Genomic DNA, 20,954 nt, shown 5'->3' with positions numbered 1-20,954 from the left:
TCAGAGGCTTGTGAGAAGCCATCTCCCTTTCTGAGAGGTCTCGCAGAGGCTCAGGAGAAAGTATGAATTGAGGCTGAATCCCTGCATCCAAGGGACGGGAGCGGGCAGTGTAGGTGGCCGAGCAGAAGCCAAGAGCAGAGCCCAGGTCAGAGTTTGGAGGAGGAGGGAGGCAGCTACAGTCAGACAGGAAGGGTGTAGACTTCAGAGTCTCCCGGCCTGCCAGGCGGGCCCTGCAGTGCGTGAAGTCTCCTGGCAGCTCCAAACAACAGCTAGTCCTAAGCCATGGATCACATTTCATTTCCCAGAATTCCTCTAAGGAGACATGATCCTGATAGGAAACTCTGATGTGAGTTCATACAGAAGGTTAGATTCGGAGACCAGGTGTGTCTATTGGAAATCATCACACTTTTGTGAGGATTAAATGAGATATGTGTGAGGTGCTTAGACAGTGGTGGGCTCGATGGGGAGTGCTATGCAGAAATTTGCTACACCTCATTGCTGCTGCTTATGTTGTTGCTATTATCACTCTTAGTCAGTGACAGGTGCTCCTTCTGTTGTCCTTTTTAACTTTTCTACTGCTAATATGGAAATGCTTTTTTGTTTTCTTTTTGCATTAATTAATTTATTATTATTATTACTATTATTTTGAGACTGAGTCTCCCTATGTCACCCAGGCTGGAGTACAGTGGTGCAATCTCGGCTCACTGCAACCTCCACCTCCTGGGTTCAAGAGATTCTCCTGCCTCAACCTCCCAAGCAGCTGGTATTACAAACATGCCAAGTAATTAGCCACCACTCCTGGCTAATTTTTATATTTTTGGTAGAGATGGGGTTTCACCATATTGGCCAGACCAGTCTCAAACTCCTGACCTCAGGTGATCTGCCTGCCTTGGCCTCCCAAAGTGCTGGGATTACAGGCGGGAGCCACTGCACCTGGCCTTTTTACATTAATTTAAACTATACAAAGTTCATGAATAATCTCCTGATAGATTTTTTTAAATATTGTAGATAAAACAGAAGCCTTTACTGCTCCAAGTGTTGTATCTTTCCCATCTCCAGAGAAATAACCACAATTTTCCATTTTCAGTATGTGTGTATATATTTTTCCAGAAAGTATACTCACAGGATATTCACAGGGGTATATTTATACTCCCGTACATAACAAGGAGTGTGTATTTATATACAGATATTTTGACATACAGCAAATGCCTGCATAGCACTCTCCATCATGCCGACCACGGTGCTAAGCACCTCACACATATCTTATTTAATCCTCACAAAAGTGTGAGGATTTCCAACAGGCACACCCAAGGCCCGGAATCCTACCTTCTATATAAACTCCCATCAGAGGATATGTGCATATTTATTTCTATATAAAAGGAATACATATACACACACAGGCACTGTTCTCTTTATGCACACACACGCATAGGAAATAGATGGCATTGTTACTTGTGTATATGTCTTTTTAATAATTGTTAAATATTGAGCTACCAGTCTGTAACCTGCTTTTTGACTCAGTAATACATTTAGAAGATGCCTCTGTATTGACTTAAAAAGATCCACTTCCTTCCCTTAAACTGCTATGGAGTAACCTACAGAATGGCTGTAACTAATTTAATTTGACACTCCACTGCTGAAGGAGATTTAGGTTGCTTCAACTTTTTCCTGATTACAAGTTATACTGCCAATAAATATCCTTGCCTACGTGAACGAGGGCTTCTGTAGGGAACTTCTGTACCACACAGGATACATTGCACTAAGTTGAAATATAAATGAGCAGCAGAGAGAAAATATTTGCAACATATATAACAAGCCGTGACATATATTGCAGTTCTGGATTATGATCCAGAATCATATAAAGAATGCTTACAGATTAATAAGGAAAAGGCAGAAAGAACCAAAGAAAACAATGAAAAATGGGTAAAGGGCACAAACAGGACATTCTGAGAAGAGAAAATTAAATGATTGATAAATATATAGAAAAATGATCTTCCTTTCTTGCCAACAGGGAAATACAAATAGTAACAGAATATCTTTCTTACACTACTGTCACAGAAATTAACATCCTGATGCTATCCAGTGTGTATAAGAGTTTGAGGAAGCAGGATTTATTTATTTATTTATTTATTTATTTATTTATTTATTTATTTAACTAAATCTTGCTCTGTCGCCCAGGCTGGTGTGCAGTGGCGTGATCTCGGCTCACTGCAAGCTCCACCTCTCAGGTTCACACCATTCTCTTGCCTCAGCCTCCCGAGTAGCTGGGACTACAGGTGCACACTGCCAAGCCCGGCTAATTTTTTTTTTGTATTTTTAGTAGAGACAGGGTTTCACCGTGTTAGCCAGTATGGTCTCAATCTCCTGACCCTATGAACCGCCCACCTGGGCCTCCCAAAGTGCTGGGATTACAGGCGTGAGCCACCGCTCCCGGCCAGGAAGCAGGTTTTCTTATCCACCACTGGTAGGAGCATAATTTGACATTCACTACATTTTTTTCCATTTATCTTTTATTTAATTGTATGCTTAAATTTATTTTTTCTAATTTTAATTGACAAATAATTGCATATATTTATAGGATACAATGTGATATTTTGATATATGTATACATGGGAGAAAGATGAAATCAAACTAACATATCCATCGTCTTACCTACGTTTTTATGGTGAGAATGTTCAAAATCTGCTCCTTTAGCAATTTTGAAATATGTGTTATTACTAACTATGGTCATCATTCTGTGCAATAGACCACTAAAATGGATTCCGTCTGTACAATAGAAACTTTAAAATCTTTGACCAGCATCTCTCCTTTCCCGTCCTGCACACTCCCCAGCCTCTGAGTTTTAAAGCAGGACACCCAGGGGCCCAGCAAGCCTCCTGCCCCGACTGCCAAATTCCCTTCCACCTGCAGATTCATGGTTCCTTTCAATGTGCCCCTTTCAGCCCTTTCAGGGGCTCTGCACAGTGGGGAAGTGTGGGGAGGGAAGACTTGATCTGCCTGGAGGCAAATACCAAATGCCCAAATACCAAATAACTGTTCTCCTCCCAATCCCAGGCCCTGTGGCTGATAGCTAATCACCCCTCATTCCTTCCCCCAAGGGTAGAATTTTTCTCCAGATTCCTCCAGGATCCCGTTATAGTATAGCTTCTTTCATCCTCTCTATGCCTCCTCCACCAACATGTTCAAGGCAGACTCCCTGAGTTCAAGTCTCACCGTGTGACTGTGAGTTCCTTGTCTAACTCACCTAGATTTCCTCCTCTACCTAATGGGAGGCTATTCAGGGCACCTGCCTCATGGGCTGGCGGTGATTACATGATGAACTACGTCTTTAAAACATCAGAAAAGGGCCTGGCATAAGCAACAGCTCGACAATGTTAGCTCCATCAACTGTCTCAAGCCTATCCGTGGATGAGGTTTAAATTATTTACTGGGAAACTCCTAATCCCGCCTCTCCCCAGTAAAGCAAATGCAGTGGAATCTGGGGAAGAAGATGAAAGCAAAGGGAGTATTCCTACCCAGCATGGGCCTAGTGCTCCTTGCTACTTCCTCCCGTTAAGTTTCAACTTTCTTTAGGTCATTATGTCTTACTTTTTCCATGTACCACAAACCACATAATAGGACTAATGACTTGTATACCATGCGCTTTAAACATGTAAGGTATGTGTTGATCACACAATGGGTGAATACTTGAGGGCTGGCAGGAGCAGGAGAAGTGAGGTACAGAGCTTCTTGTGAAGAGAAAAAGACAATTTGGTATAAGGCAAGTGGAAATACAGTGGGAGGAGGAGGAAAGGTGGTGAGAAATGACAGGGGACAAAGGCATGCTTCAAAGTTCAGTGATTGACGTTAAGTGGGGTAGGGGACAAATACTTGCCGAGCACTTGCTCTGTGCGAGGCATGTACTGGGCGAGTTCCTGTATGTCACATGTAACCCTCACAACAATAATGAGATCGTTTTGGTCAAACTCATTGCTTGTGTTTGTTTGCATTTGTTTTGTTTTGAATGAAGAAACAAGGCTATTCAAACGTACCTCTGACTGATCCTCGATACTCTACTACACCTGTTTTCTAAGAAACCTTCTTGAGAACTGTAGTTATGGGACAGTAGATTACATGTAAAATCAAAAATGGAAGAAAGAATTAAGTTAATTCTCTGGCAACAGCAGGATGAAAGCACTTTTGTGCACCAATGATTAGCAGATGTTGATTTGGGGTTGCAGTTATTGATAGAAGAGGAAAGTGCGCAAAGGGTTAAAAGAGAGAAGCAAAGTGGGGATAGGGAATTTAGGAATCGTTTACTAAGAAATCTACAAGAGAAAAATGAGAAAATGCAAAATGCTTGAAGCAGTTTTAAGCAAGTTGGAAGCAGATTCCCCCAAAAAGCCAAGTAGGTCAGAGTAAGGTGAAAGAGAAAGTGATCAAAGCCGTTACAGAGGAAAATAAGAACCGACAGCCATGGGTTTGAGTTGAGGACGTGTCTGAATATCCATCTGCTAACCTTACCCTGAAGGAGAATGGCCCAAACTTCATGTTCACTTACTAAGGACAGAAGGACTAGATGATTTCGTAGACACAATGGCATTGACAGAGGGTGTTATTTCAGTAGATTTATTATGTCATTTTCCAAAACCAAAGGCACAGTGTGGTGCTTGAAATAGAGTTTTTCAGAAGAATCTGATTTTCGGTGGCACAGTGTTCCCTGGCGCTGTGGTAGTCGAGCAAAGGGATGTTTGGTTGTCATTACCGGGAGAGAAAATTGTAGCTGATTTCAAATGGAAAGATGCTGATGGCATGAAAGCAGCACCCCCCAAGCAGCTACAGCTCCTCCACTTTTGATGCTACAAAAAGGAAATCAGTACTATCCACTGGCATAGGAAAATTTTCTTACCTTCTAAACTGGTTCCCTTTGCTCTTTCTGTGAAAATGCCACACAGCCCATAACCTTCTAATGTCCACATTGCTGGGAATTATTAGGAGGACAAAAGTTCCCAGGACAAAGTTTCACGCTTTATGCAAACACAACCTCATTTCTATTATTTTCCTTTTAACTCTGAGCAATTAAGCTGGAAACACAAACATGAATTTTCTTTGTGATGACTTTGCATGTCCTCTGACATGAACCTCATTCTCTTTGGGATCAGCAGAACCCTTACTGTCATGTACGAATATCTTGGTTGCACTCTTCCACTCTTGCATGACTAAGTCATTTATTAACTGGATAAAATGCGAAGTTTGATTGTATAAGGCTAGAGTTGAAGTCCTGAATTAACATTTCTTGTCTAAAACAAAACTCTAAATTACAATTACTGGTTTGAGGAACATGACTTGCTCTTCTCCATGCCAGATCTCCTTGAGGGTTATTGCTGCACATATGTGGGTGAGAAAGGGTTTAAGGAGGTGGATAGATTTTTTTTTCCACCTGTAACCCAAAAAGCATCCTGCAAATAACTGTGACCTAGTGTAACAAGAGATTTGGAAAGAGAATAAGAAGGATGTTAAGAGAATATGAGAAGAGAATGAAAGCGGAAAAAAAATGTAGAAAGGTTCCAGAAACTTTGGTTTTCATTTTTAGTACTCGAAGGTATCTGCAGATTTTCTTGTAATAACTTGGAAATAACTAGAATTAAACTGCCATCAGAGAAAGGAATACTGAATGGTTCAGAGGTTATATAAATACCTTATAGAGAAAGATGTTACCTGATCCTCATCCTCATTAACTCTTTACCTGATTCATGAAATTAACATGACTAAAGAGAAAACAAGTTACTCGTATGTGGGATCTAGAAAAAGTTGAACTCATAGAAATAGGAGAAGGATGGTCACCAGGAGTCAGAGGTTGAAGTAGGGGAACTGGGGAAATGGTGGCCAAAGGATACAAACAAGTTATAAGATGAGTCAGTTCTGGAGATCTGTTATACAGCTTGATGATATAGTTAATAATACTGTATTATATACTTAAAATTCTCTAAGACAATAAATCTTAAGTGTTTTTACCACACAAACAAAAGGTAACTACGCGAGGTGATGGATATGTTAATTAGCTTGATTGTGGAAATCATTTCACAATGTATACATATATCAAAACATCACATTATACACCTTTAACATATATTATTTTTATTTGTCAATTATACCTCAATAAAACTAGGGAAAATATAAGCTTAAAAAAAAGAAGAGAAAAAAAGTCAATCCAGGGGGATGATGAGAGAGATTGACCAGCCAAGAACAAATGAGTTACTAGGACACATAGTCAGTGTCACTGGAGGAATATGTGGGGAGATGGAATAGTAACTGAAGGATTTTGAAGATTCCAGTCCCACTGGCAAGACTACAGACTACTCTCCATGTGGGGACAGACACAGGGTATTGTAACCAATGGAGTTCCAAGACTGCTGAGCTTTTGGCAGATCCAACCCTGTGGTGAAATGGATTTTTACCAGATCCTTTCAAAGGTTCCATTCAAATTACTCTTCTTTATTTGCTTTCATGTTCACCCAAAATACCCTCTAATTATGCCCTTCGTCCCTGGGAAACTAAGCCTAAGGAGTGGAGTGACTATGCCCTGACCTTGCAGACTTTGAACATGGAAATGCTTGCAGTCGTTTGCATCATAAATTAATTGATTTGCGTATTGCTATGTTATTACAGTGAGACAAGCAATACGTATATGGAATCATACAGATGACAAGAATCCCTCTTTATGTGACACTTACTTCCATACAATTGATATATTGGCATTCTTGTACATGCCTCAATCTGTCCAAGAGAGTGGATATGTCATCAGGGTGTTTGCAGAATCAAGCGTCTCTGCCTATATGTTTGGACTAGACTCAGAACCACGGAAAATTTCCAAAAGCAAGTGCCTCCCTGCTAGAGTTCTCTCAGAAGACCATCAGCTGACCTCTCAAGCTCTGAAAGCAAAGAGTTAAACTGTGCCCAAAGCAATGCTCAAGCCTTGTTTCTTCTAATGCAGGGAAGGGGCTGGAGCTATAAATGTGACAGATACCATATGAATGCAGTGCCTGGGCTTGGCGGAACATCATCCATTCTTCTACAGAATCATTACTAAGTATACAGGTTGTTAGCTTATATTTAGAGAGCCATGTGTAAAACACTGGGCAAAGGCCTTTATATGCATCATTTCATATATCCTTCATAACAATTATAAGAGAAGGCTACCTTATTGCCCCATCAGGAATTTACCTCTACTTTGATCATGACCCTTCTCCAGTGGAATTTCTGATTTTTCTGTCCCTTCTCCTTTCACAGATGTTTAATATTTATCTTCACTTAGACTTCTCCCAAATCTTACCACCCTTATAGATACTCTACTCACATCTTTATGAGACTCAAAACCCTTCTACATTCTTTTTATAAATCCATACTCGCCTGGACTTCTGCATTTATGCTATCGCCTACGAATAATGAAACCAGAACCCAGAAAAATTGTGAGTGTTTTCTAAGTAGCACAGTGGTGCCACCGGGCATTGAACACACCAGGCTGCCTTTTGCCAGAACCCATGTGCCTACTGAGTCTCTTGTTCTAATGACTCATTTCTTTTCTTTCTTTTTTGACGCCTTTGGTTAGAGAATGATACCATTCAAGTTGGTGGCTCCTGATCAACCTAGTTGACCAAACCACTCCATCTATGTCAGAGGGATGCTCTGCTCCCTGGTTGAGTGTGACTGCATTTGAGTCTTCCCAAGCTCACTATGGCTGGGGGGAAGGCTTCATGCACCACCAGTGAGAAGAGACATTGCCATACTGACTGATATGCACACTGTGTGTGCAGAAGAATGCAAATACCAATATCACTTTATGTGAGGTCCACGGCTCTGTTATTTTCACCTGGACTTTAGCCCATAATTTCATTGCCATCAGGGATTTACCTCTACTTGGATCATGGCCATTCTCCAGTGGAATTTCTGATTTTGCTTCTTTTTCTCCTTTCATAGAGGTTAAATATCTATCTTCATTTACAATTCTCCCAAACTTCATTGTCCTTATAGGTACTCTACTCTCCTCATTTTAAGACTCAAACTCTTCTACATTCTTTTTATAGATCTATGCTCACCTGGGTCTCTACATTGATACTGCCTCCCTCAAATACAGTCCCAGGACCTGATGTGCTCCATGCACCTCCAAATGAATGATGAGCAGGTTTCCAAAAATTGTGTTGCTATGACACAACTCGCAGGCAAACAACACTTAAGTGTAAATGACTAATGTCAGAGAGCCTTCCCCTTCTCAGAGACAGACATTTGACTACTGTCTGGAAGTACAGCTGGAAGAGGCTACACAGGGGAGCCTGTTTTATAGGTATGAAAATGGGCCCACTGAAGCCATTTGATTTGCTTCCTTGCTAGCTAATTGACAGGTGAATATAGAAAGTGTTGAACACATATTTATTGAATGAATACATGAATGCAATAATGGATGATGAATACACCCTTGACCACTGCCTCCATCTAGTACATTCTAAAACATAAACCATATATCTCTTCCTGCTTGCAACCCTCCATCAGCTTCCAATTATTCTTGGTATAAAACAGAGATACTTTACCATGACCTCTAGGGACATTTGTGATCCCTGACTGCCCATCAGACCCAGTCTCCTTCATTCCATTCCAATTCTACTGACTTTGTTGCTCTTCAGATATTCCAAGTGAATTCCCATTTCAGGTCTTCATGGACGTTAGCTCTACTTCCTGGAATAATTTTCCCTCAGACCTTCATGAGACTTAGTGCTTTAGATCATCGGGTCTCTGCTCCACGTCACCCCTTCACACAGGTATCGTTTATGTCTGTCTTTCCTACTCAAACATGACAGGTTTCATGACATGGCCTGCCCTAGTTATATCTCCTGGACCTGCATCTCTAACACAGTGCACGGAACACATTTATGTCCAATCAACATGTGTAGAATAAACTAATGAAACCACATTGCCTCCACAATAAAATATTATATGATCTTCTGAGACGGTGGCTACATCAACTTATAAATAAACATTATGCATTAGTATACAAGAAAGTGAGGTCATCAGATATCAAATACAGAAATATGGCCATTCACAACTGTTAGCTTTAAGGTGAGAGATTTATTCAATTTGAAGCTATCACAAGCTTGGAAACTAAAGAATACATGTATTTCTACAAGCATTGGGGTGTGTAATAGCTTGCATCACATGTAGAGAGCAATGACACTTAATTTCCAACATAGATGCCTTTAAAAAAATTGTGAGGCCTACTCTCATACATTTTTAAGGGCACCATATAATGTTTACTATAGGCAAAATGTTGTACATCAGATCTCTGAAAATTCATCTTGCATAATTGAGACTCTATGCCCTTCGAACAGAAACTCTCCATTTCCTCCTGCCCCCAGCCCCTGGTAAACAACATTCTACTCTCTGTTTCTATGAGTTTGACTATTTTTGATACTTTTGATACCCTAAGTGGAATCATGCAGTATTAACCCTTCTGTGATTGATTGGCTTATTTTAGTTAGCATAATGTCCTCTGGGTTTGCACGTGTTGTCACGTCTTGCAGGACATCCTTCTTTTTAAGGCTGAATAATATTCCATTGTGTGTATGTACCACATGCTCCTTACACAGTCATCTGTCAATGGATATCTAAGTTGTTTCCATAACTTGACTATTGTGAATAGTGCTGCAATGAACATGGGAGTGAAGCTGTTTCTTTGAGATCACGAATTCAATTATTTTTGATATATACTTGGAAGTGAGGTTACTGGATCATATGGTTGTTTTAAATATTTTTGAAAAATCTCCATACTGTTTTTCCATAGTGGCTGCACCATTTTGCATTATCACCCATAGTGTACAAGATTCCAATTTTTACATATCTTTGCCAACACTTATCTTTTTTTAAATACAATAGCCCTCCTAATAGGTGTGAAGTGATGTCTCAGTGTGGTTTGATTTACATTTCCCTGATGATAAGTGATATTAAACTTACATTTTCATTTACTTCTTGGCCATTATCATTGGTTCTGGTGCACCTATAGAGACCAATTTTCCACTGGTTATGAAGGAATACCAGTCCCATTTTCTTAAAGTTACAGCACATCTCTCTTCTAGATGGCCTTGACCCCTGTACATCCAGGAACATCTGCTTAGAATGAATCCACTTAGTTTGTATTTATTTATTCAACCTAGAGCCTTCTCCTCCATAATTTCTGCTGGCCACCCTTGAGGGTTCCAGGATAAGGAAGGCAAGACCCCTGTTCTGGAGGAGCACTCATGCATGAGCATGTACAAGTCTGGGGAAGAAAGTCGAGTGGGGAGTAGTAGACACACATGGCAAATAGAGTTTCCTTTTGTTGCCCCAAGCCTCATTTCCTGTTTCATCATCACACTGAGCCTGCAGTCCCGTGCAGAAGAGCAGACTTACAGGACAATGCTCTTCAGAAAAGGAGCCAGACAGTAAACATGGTTGTGACATGATTCTGGAGCCTCATCATTTTGTCCTTTATTCTTTTTAAAGCCAGTTCTCTCACCACACATTCCTCTCTGTTGGCTGGGCAGGGCACCTGGTCTCTAGGAAACCACACACTGTGAAGGTCGCTTCTGGCCAGGCTGGATCCCCTCGCAGGGTGGTGGCTCCCCAACTCTGCTGAGCAGCTGTGAGGTCTGAGTGTCAGCCCGGCCCTGCCCTCTCCCAAGGGCTCCTGCAACTGCATCTGGTTACTCTTTGGCCAGGGGCAGAGACCTACCCTGGGCATAACCAGTGCCCTTCCCGAAGCTGTGGAGATGATCTAGTTCTGCAGAAACCAGAGGCAGAGCCAAGAGAGAGCCAGAAACAGAGATGCACTGATCTCAGATTTGTTTTTCTTCTTGTGGCTTTTCAGAAGAGAAAAACCTTAAGGTTGCTTAGGACTTCTGAATCAAAAACAACAACAACATCAAAAAAAAAAAAAAAAAAACCAGAAAAAAGTCATTGTCTTTTTCCCAGAATTACAAACTCTCAAGAGACAGAAAAAGAAGGTAGCTCTCCAGGAGGAAGGAGAGCCAAGTTGCTGCTTCAGTCCCTTCTCCCAGCCATACCAGGAAGTCATAGTGTGGGTCACGTGGCTTCAGGAAGGGTGATGGAACAGTTCTGCTCTGCCTGGTATGGGGCTTGCAACAGATCCTTGGATGTTGGCTGCACCTGGATTCCCTGCCAGGCTCAGCAGCCTGCTTTCTGGCTATTAATTATTTCTACTGGGCAGGAGTGGTGGCTCACGCCTGTAATCCCAGCACTTTGGGAGACCCGGGTGGGTGGATTAACTGAGGTCAGGAGTTCGAGACCAGCCTGAGCAATATGGTGAAACCCCATCTCTACTAAAAGTACAAACATTAACGGGGACATGGTGGCGTGTGCCTGTAATCCCAGCTACTTGGGAGTCTGAGGCAGGAGAATCACTTGAACACAGTGGGCGGAGGTTGCAATGAGCCAAGATAGCACTACTGCACTCCAGCCTGGGCAACAAGAGTAAAATTCCATCTCAAAAAGAAAAAGAAAAAAAAAAAATATATATATATATATATATGTGTGTGTGTGTGTGTGTGTGTGTGTGTGTGTATGTAGTTGTTGCCATTACTGTGGTTTCCAGAAACAAAACACAGAAGATTTAGTAGTTCAAAGAATGGCACATCATTTATTCACCATTTTCATCACAAAAGAAATCTTGAATTATCCATTTTTTATAGAAAGATAAATGTGTTGGGAAGAGAGCTTTCAATTCAGGACGTGTCTCTCCTATTCCTATCTAAAAACAGGCACTCCTCCAGAAACGAAGACATGACCATTGGCTTCATTAAGCACCTCCCTGACTGAGATTTTACTCTAAAATGGAATGGGCAATGAGAAGTTAAAGAAAAGAAAAATACTTGAATATCTGAATATTTGTATTCTAGTCTGCCCTATGCTGGGCAATCTAATATGTGCTTTGACATTCTCATGCTTATTTACTGGCCACAAAAAAAGGAAGAGAAAGAAAGAAAGAAAAAGAAAGAAAGAAAGAGAGAGAGAGAGAAAGAAAGAAAGAAAGAAAGAAAGAAAGAAAGAAAAGAAAGAAAGAAAGAAAGAAAATGAAAGAAAGAAAAGTTAAAGGAAGGAAGGAAGGAAGGAAGGAAGGAAGGGAAGGAAGGAAGGAAGGAAGAAGAAGGAAGGAAGGAAGGAAGGAAGGAGAGGCAAGGAAGGAAAGAGAGAGAGAGAGAAAGCCTGGGCACAGTGGCTCACACCTGTAGTCCCAGCATTTTGGGAGGCCGAGGCAGGCTGGATCTCAGGGAGGTCAGGAGATCGTAAGACACTTGGCTAACACAGTGAAACCTGGTCTCTACTAAAAATGCAAAAAATTAGGCGGGCACCTGTGGTCCCAGCTGCTCAGGAGGCTGAGGCAGGAGAATGGCGTGAACCTGTGAATCCGGGAGGCAGAGCTTGCAGTGAGCCGAGATCGCGCTACTGCACTCCAGCCTGGGCAAGAGAGCGAGACTCCGTCTCAAAACAAAAAAAAAAAAAAAAGAAAGAAAGAAAGAAAGAAAGAGGGGGAGGGAAGGGGAGGGGAAGGGAGGAGACGGGAGGGGAGGAAAGCTTGAACAAGTAATGTTGCATAACAAACAGTTTTTATTATGACTGGAGTTCAGAGTCTCAAGAATATTTCTCTTCAATGAATATTTTAGATATTAAATATGAAGAAGACAAAAATAACATAATGAATACTGATATTACTACATCCAGAATTAACAACTGTCAACATTTGTCTTATTTGCTTCTAACAACAAAACATACTTTGTTAATACTACTAATAATAAATGTTATCTAGTGCTTACCTTGTGCTGGTTCCCTTTCAGCACTATAACAGTTTCACATCCTGTCCAGAGAGGAAGCCCTGCCATGAGTTTAGATGTGGATATTTAGTCTTTTTAAACACTTACATGTGTTTGCACATATAAACATATATAAACACATCTCTATATAAACAACATATAGTGTTGTGTGTGTGTTTAAAATTTTCATGAATAGGATTATGTGTGTACAATTTGGCAGTTTCCTTTTTTCACTCAACATTATGGGTTGGTCTAGCCTTGTTGATATAAATATCTCAAATTCATTTCTTTGAACTGTTGTGTTTAATTCTATACTAATATATCATTTGATCTATCTATTCCCATAAAGATTAACATTATTCCAAATCATGCTTTAGTGAACACCATATCTCCTTGTGCTCATACTGGATAATTTCTTTAGATTATGTATTTAGGAGTTGAAATGTTAAAGACACTTTCATTTTTCTTAGTTGACTATAACATTTTCTCGAAATCACCTATGCCAATTTAAGCTCTCAACAGTAGTAAATGTAGTACATTGCAGATGGAATTTCAAAATGGAATAACCACTATGGAAAGAAAATTGTCAGTTGTTTCACAAATTACAAATGCACCTACTCTTTCACCCAATAACCCTACTTCTGAGATTTTGTCCTACAAATATCCCTGTATCCATTTGCATAACAGATGAGCAAGATTATTTACTGAAACATTTTTTATGACACCAAAGGACTAGAAACTACCCAATTATCCACCAAGAGAACCCTGTCTAAATTAATTATGGTATATTTAAATGTTAAATGCAGCTATAAAAAATGAGAGTCTTCCTAACACACTAGCATGGGAAAATTACAGAATACACTAAAACAAGCAAAGTGCAGGAACAGTGTATTTTTTGTGTAAGAAAGGGGAAAATATAATCATATTGCTTGATTTTGCATAAAGAATTTTTTTATAAGCGAGAAACAAAAATGGTTACCTAGAGTTGAAGATGGGGAACGATGTAGACTAGGACAGAGGTAGGATAAGATTTCTGTATTGTATTTTATGCCATTTTGGTTCTCATACCATGTAGAAGTACTGCTTATAAAAACTGCACAAGTGTATATTTTTTCGCATCATCACCAACATCATATTGTTTTGCTTTTAAACTTTTGTATGTTTGACATTGATCTGCATTAATTTCATTAATTTCTGTTATTCTTTAATAATAATAATTGTGATGAATATTATATTTGTAGACAATAAGAGTTTTATAAGATGTGTAAAGCACAGACTATATGCCTACTACTGTTTTAAGCATTCTATATGTAACTCTCATCACAAAACATTGAGGTAGTTGCTATTGTTGTCTACAGCTGACAGATGAGAAAATTAAGGAAAAAAGGTGCTAACTGACTTGCTCAAAGTAATTATGTTAGTGTACATTCTATTTTGACTTACATTAATTTACAGCCACTTTTTAGTGGTGCAGTATTTATTTTTTCTTGTATTTATGCTCACTTTTTTATATTGTCTTGTTTTAAATGTATATCTTGCAAATACAACTGGATTTTAAATAATCTAACTTGAGGTCTCTATCTTTGAATTGAGGGAAACTGCTGACATTATACTTGCTGAAATATTCTTTATTTATTGTTTCAATCATATTTTATGCTTTATATTTATGATTTCTTCTTGCTTTATTTCTTTATTAATTTTCTGAATTCTATTAAGTTAACTACATTTTTATTCTCCTCTGCCCCAGTTTGGAAGTTGCCCTTTTGTTCACCATTAACTCTTTCATTCTAAATTCATTGTTCATTGGGAATAGCAAACTTTTTTATGTCTAAAATATTTTTAATTTCTACTGTTTCATGAATAATGGTTTCCTGTATTTTACATAACATTGTTTGTAATTATATTTTCTCTTAATGCTCTGAAGCCCAGTATTCTATTGCCTTACGTTATGTATTATTACTATTAAGAATCATCAAATGATTGTCATTTCTGGGTATTGTCTATTTTATTAGCTTTTAGAATTTTCTCTTCATCTTCAGATTGTGCATTTTCTCTACGATGACTCTACGTAATATAGTCTTTTTTTTTAATCCTCAAAACTATCCATCAATGGAAAATATTAGGGCTTATTTTCAGTTCTGGAAAATTCTAAGCCGTCATTTATTTGAACTCTGTCTCTTAACTCTTCTCTCTATTATTTCTTTCTGAATCAGAGAGTTAAGTTGAACTTTTGATCTGTCCTCTGTGTCTCCTGCCTTTCTTCCATATTTTCGAAAACTTCATCTTTCTATACTGATTTCTTAGTCTTGTCTTCTGTCTTAAAAATTCTGTCTTCATCTTTTCCCAGTAACCAGTTTAACTCATCTAATGAAACTTACATTTGGTTTTTTGATATATACATCTGTTCTTGCTTTTGTAACCTTCTGTTTTGTTTTTGTTCTTCATTTTCATGAATAGTATTCCATCTTTCCTCTCTTTGAGAACATTGTATTTTTTTATGAATGAACATTTTTCTATTATCTCTATTTTCACATGTGAATTTTTCAATTCGGTGATTCTTTTTATGCATCTAGACTTCCTCATCTGATTTGTAATTCTCGTTTTAGAGTTCATCTGTGGGGAATGTTTTCCCAGCCCATGGTATGGGCTGCTGCCACCATAGTCTTTAGAAGACACATGGTTCTAAACTAGATGTTAGAATTTACTACCACAAAGATGGCAAACAGGTAGGCCTTCTATTATGCATGTTGAGTCCTGGCCTTGATTGGTAATTCTGCTTCTGTTCCTGAATATGGAACTCCTCCTGCCTTCATTCATGTGAGGCAGCTTGGTCCTACCTCCCACACTTCATGCAAGGAGCCTGCCACATACAGTGTGCGCTCAACCCCGTCCATCCCCATGTAGCTGTAAAACCCAAGGGCAAGGGTTTAAGTCCTTCTGATCTTTAACCCCTGCTTCCTGCTGTGGATTTGATCTCTGGTTCTGGCCCACAATACATCTTGTAAAGTACTTTGTCAATTTATTTGTATTAGAAGCTTCAGGTTCCAGTGAGTGTTCAATCTGCCATCTTGAACTTTCCTTTCCACATATATCCAATGTCTCCTTCTGGAAGAAGAAAAATCTTTTAGGTGAAGGATCATAACAAAAACTATGTGAGTGGAGTTGAAGTTATGTTTGTCAGGGTATTTATAAGAGAGAAAACATAAGTTGGAGGAAGAACACACAAAGCTTCATCGTCATTGCAATAAACTACTGGCTTCAAAGTGTTAAGGGAAAATATAATTATAAACAATAATATGTAAAATCCAGAAAAATATTATTCATCAAAAAGTAGAAATTACACTTTGGGAGGCTGAGACGGGCGGATCACGAGGTCAGGAGATCAAGACCATCTTGGCTAACAAGGTGAAACCTCGTCTCTACTAAAAATACAAAAATTTAGCTGGGCGAGGTGGTGGCAGGCGCCAGTAGTCCCAGCTACTCAGGAGGCTGAGACAAGAGGATGGCCTGAACCCAGCAGGCAGAGCTTGCAGTGACCTAAGATTGCGCCACTGCACTCCAACCTGGGCAACAGAGGAAGACACTGTCTCAGAAAAAAAAAAAAAAAAAAGTAGAAATTAAAAATATTTTAAACAAACAATATATTTATGTTTTTATAGCGCTTTTATTTTTGGTTTATAGAAGTGGAAATTTCAAGTGCAGCCTTGTTGGTGGTGAAAGGGGATGAGGCAAGTACCCATTCATCACAGCTCACTGCTCTTGGCACTATTGTCTCCCTCTCGTAGGGACATGATGCTCTGTAGCCATGTCTTTAGCAAAAGTCAAAAGGGGAAAACAAGATTGTCTCCAGAATATGTTTTTCAAGAAAAAAAGTGAGAGCCCATTTCTGGAGAATGAGCATGCGTTCCCTGTGCAGAATGGTTTATCTGTCTCAATGGGATGAGGCTGACTGCTTTGCCCACCACTGTTTGTGGCCTGTCTTTGCAGGCTTTTCTATTTTCCATCCCCATTTCAGACTTTACCTGAGATACACAAGGTTGCCTATCAAGTTACAGAAACTCTGCTCCAGATGGGAGAGCCTCTTGAGGATTGTGGATATTTGTTTTATGTATTTTTAATCATAACTTGAAAATGGACATTCATGTGAGCGTAAGTGTAAATAGTAGCCAACTCTTCTTCCTGTCTTCCTAATTCACATTCTATGGTACGTATTGCAATTGAAATTGAGATTGATTTCATTGTTTGAAGTATTCTTTGCACTACTCTCCTGATTTTTTGTTTGTTTGTTTGTTTAAGTCTAGTTGGATCCAACTGAGACCAGGACATGGTAAGCACTACAGAAATACCACTAAGTAGGCAGAGTGAGAAGCAAAAATGACAAGATGAAGAAATATCTGAAGGAGATGAGTTTATTTATTCGTTTATACATCTTCAGCTCCTTTAATATACCTTCAACTCTGTCTTAGTTCATTCCAGTTGCTCTAATAAAATACCATAAAGCAGACATTCACTCTTCACGGAGCCTGTGAAGTCCAAAGTGTTGGCAGATTCCATGTCTGGTGAGGGCCCATTTTCTGGTTCATAGAAGGTGATTTCTCACTGTGTCCCTACATAGTGGAAAGGGCGAGGGGTCTCTCTAGGGCCTCTTTTGTAAGGGCACTAATTTCATTCATGAGGGCTCTGCCCCATGACCCAATCACCTCCCAGAGACTCACCTCCTAATACCTTCGGGGGTGTGGGAAGGCTGTCAACATATATATTTTGGGGAGACATAAATATTCACACCATGGCAAATGCCCCTTTCCAAAGGCAATGCTGACTCTGACAACCACAGGAGCCCGATGGAAATTTTCCTCTGGAAATTGGGGACAAAGCTTGCTAAATGCAGGTATACGAGGGTCACGCCTTGGTTCTGCCACTTTGCCGGCACATGAAGGGAGAGATTATTTCACCTCTTCAAAAGTGTCTCCTCATATGTAACATAAAAACACTGAAGTCAGTCCTACTGTGTTAGGAGTGGCTGTCACACCCCGAGTGCTCAATGTCATCGTGATTATTGCTTCAGAAAGATCACTTCACCTCACCAATTTAGCAGCAAATTGCTATTAAAAATGGGCAACAATATAAATAAATACATTTTATATTTATTTATTTTTTATGTTTTTGAGGTGGAGTCTCACTGTCACCCAGGCTGGAGTGCAGTGGCGCGATCTTGGCTCACTGCAACCTCCATCTCCTGGGTTCAAGAGATTCTCCTGCCTTAGCCCCCTGAGTAGCTGGGATTACAGTCACATGACATCACACTTGGCTAATTTTTGTATTTTTAGTAGAGACAGGGTTTCACCACATTGGCCAGGCTGCTCTCAAACTCCTGACCTTAAGTCATCTGCCCGCTTCAGCCTCCCAAAATGCTAGGACTACAGGCATGAGCCACTATGCCCAGCCAATAAATATATTTTAAAATAGATAAAAACTGTATTCCCCAAGGAAGGCTTACTGACTCCTCTTCTGCACTGAACCAGAATGAAGAATTAGACTGTGATGACAGGGGAAGAAGACTCTAAAAACCAAGGAACTGTGAGACATATGATGCGTTACTATACAAGGTGGTAGACGGCTGTTTCCCAACAATCTCTAGGAAGGCTTGGAGATTATACGGACACACTGAGGCCTAGGATGGTTCTCTGAATTCCATTTTTACTCTGATTTCTTCCTGATTCTTCTAATTTATCATCATTTTTATACCGAGACTGTCTCCTACATTGAAGCTGCCTCTTCATTTTCATTCTAGATTTTTGGCTTTTCCTTGTACTTTTCTTCTGCTCTGTCTCCTTGCTTTCTTTCTACCTATCAAAGGTTAACAAATAATAATCATGGTAACAATAATAACAACAGTAATAGAAAACCAGTCAAACAGCTACCATGATTGGACAGTCGCTATGAAGTAACAGATGTTATCTCCTAACAGCCACGGTTAGTGGGTATGAGTCTACCAGATCTGGAAAAGAAGGAAATGAAGCTCAGGTAGGCGAAGTAACTTGCCACATGTCCAGGTAGTAGCTGACAGTAGAGTTGGGATTTAGACATAGATTGGTTGCTCTAACTCATCTGTGCCCTGTGCTTAACCTAGATGCTAAACTAATGACTCATGTAAAATAAAATAATACCACCCACTTATTCAACGTATCAGATAGTCTACTTAAATTCTCTCATTTATGAAATGGGTACGTTCTCCAATTCTACCAGCAAGAAATCTCAGGTTGTTTAAATATTTTATCTAAGGTCAAATAACTAGGAACTGGCAGAGTTAAGTCAAATTAGCTTTACTGGACTGTAAGGCACATATATATTTTTTCACTATGTTAGAGTGTACCCATTTTTGGAGGCCTAATCTTTTCCAAGAAATCATCTCCATAGTGGACTTTCTTTTTTAGAAAATATACAGGGTAGTTTATCTACACATTTTGGCTATTTAAAATAACCTGTGTGGATTTTCCTTGAATATTTCTTCTGTGTTCTAGAAGTTCCAAATATGTCATTTATCCCCACTGAGACTGGAAACACCCCGAGGCACACACAGAGCTTGGTTTACTTTTGTATTACATACAGGGTCATATGGCACAGGGCTAGGCACTTAGCCCCCAATTCAATTTTTTGTAAACCAATTAGTTCATTATTACTAAATTTTAAAATTCCAGTAAGTTAACTGATGCCCTCATCCTGGGGATTTTGGATTATTGAATAACAAGTATATTTCTGGATTAATGCATTTTGGATATAACAAGCATATATCTCACTAACTGAGGAGAGGAAGAAGACGACTTTTATGAAGTGCCAGCCCATATCTTGGGTCAGGAAATGCCAACCACCCATTTACACACGTGGTAAGGGCAGGCATTTCCTGAGCATCTCACTATGTGCAAGGCACTGGGCTGAGCAGTCCACAGGCATCCTCTCCTTTATTCCCTACATCAAAACTTTTACATACCATGCACACAACCAAAGCTTGAAAATGTCAACGGACTTACTCCAATTCACTCACCTGCAAGACGGCCAAGCCAGAATTCGATGTTTGCCTTTTTGCAGTCAAGGGGTACAGTGGGTGTTTTTTTCCCTGGACTGCATTCCCAGAAAAGCAAGGAGATCTGCCTACAGAGGGCTGGGTCAGATGGGCCAGGCTTAGGAGCCCATGCTCAGAAATAGATGTGAAGGCCTAGGCTTTTGAATCTGGGGTGAGAAGTGAAACATGAACTCTAGCACAGAAACCCAAACTACAACGCATTGGTAAGGCCTTGTTTCCAGCTTCCTCCCCCAAGCCTTTTGAGTTCTACCTTCCTGCGGCGCTGGAATTCCAGCTACGCCGGAGCCATGAGCCTTTGCATTGCTGTTCCTTGTGACGAAAATTCTCTGATTAAAATCCCACCACAACACACGTGCACCACACACGCATGCACACCCCTGCAACGAGTCAGGTCATTCTCATCTTTCAGCTTCTAGTTCAAGATCACGTCTTTAGCGAAGCCACCTCTGAAGGCCACCCCTCCCTCACCCTGGCCCGTGTGGGTCATGATGTTCGTCTGTCGCTGACTCCTCCTGAAATCTGGAAGTTTTTCCTTCAGAGAGTCTTCTACATGTGTAATTAAACAGTCATCAGTGTGGTTACATGATTAACTTTTCCTTTTCACTATCAGAAAGCAAGCCTGTTCAGGATAAGACATTAAATTTTTTTTCTCTTTATTCTATGTCTACCACCCGGCTGTGTAAAATAGTTAAGTGTTCAGCAATTAATTGTTCAATGGATGAATAAATCAATTAATGAAGTTTTTTTGTTTGTATGTTTGTTTGTTTGTTTTTTCCGACAGGGTCTCACTGTCACCCAGACTGGAGTGCAGTGGTGCAATCTCAGCTCACTGCAACCTCTGCCCCATCCAACTCAAGTGATCCTCCCACCTCAGCCTCCTGAGTAATTAGGACCACAGGCGTGCACCACCATACTGGGCTATTTTAATGAAGCGTTTTAAAGTCCTAAATAATATTATACATCTCTACATTGAGGATGGTAATCCTAATTCCTAAAGCTGTGATGAAAATAAAATGAGATCACCTCTAAAGTGCCCAGGA

The sequence above is a fragment of the Papio anubis genome, chromosome 4 (genome assembly GCF_008728515.1).
Source record: "Papio anubis isolate 15944 chromosome 4, Panubis1.0, whole genome shotgun sequence".
NCBI classification, from domain to species: Eukaryota; Metazoa; Chordata; class Mammalia; order Primates; family Cercopithecidae; genus Papio; species Papio anubis.
The sequence above is the reverse complement of the archived record's forward strand: the minus strand, read 5'-3'. Positions refer to the sequence as shown.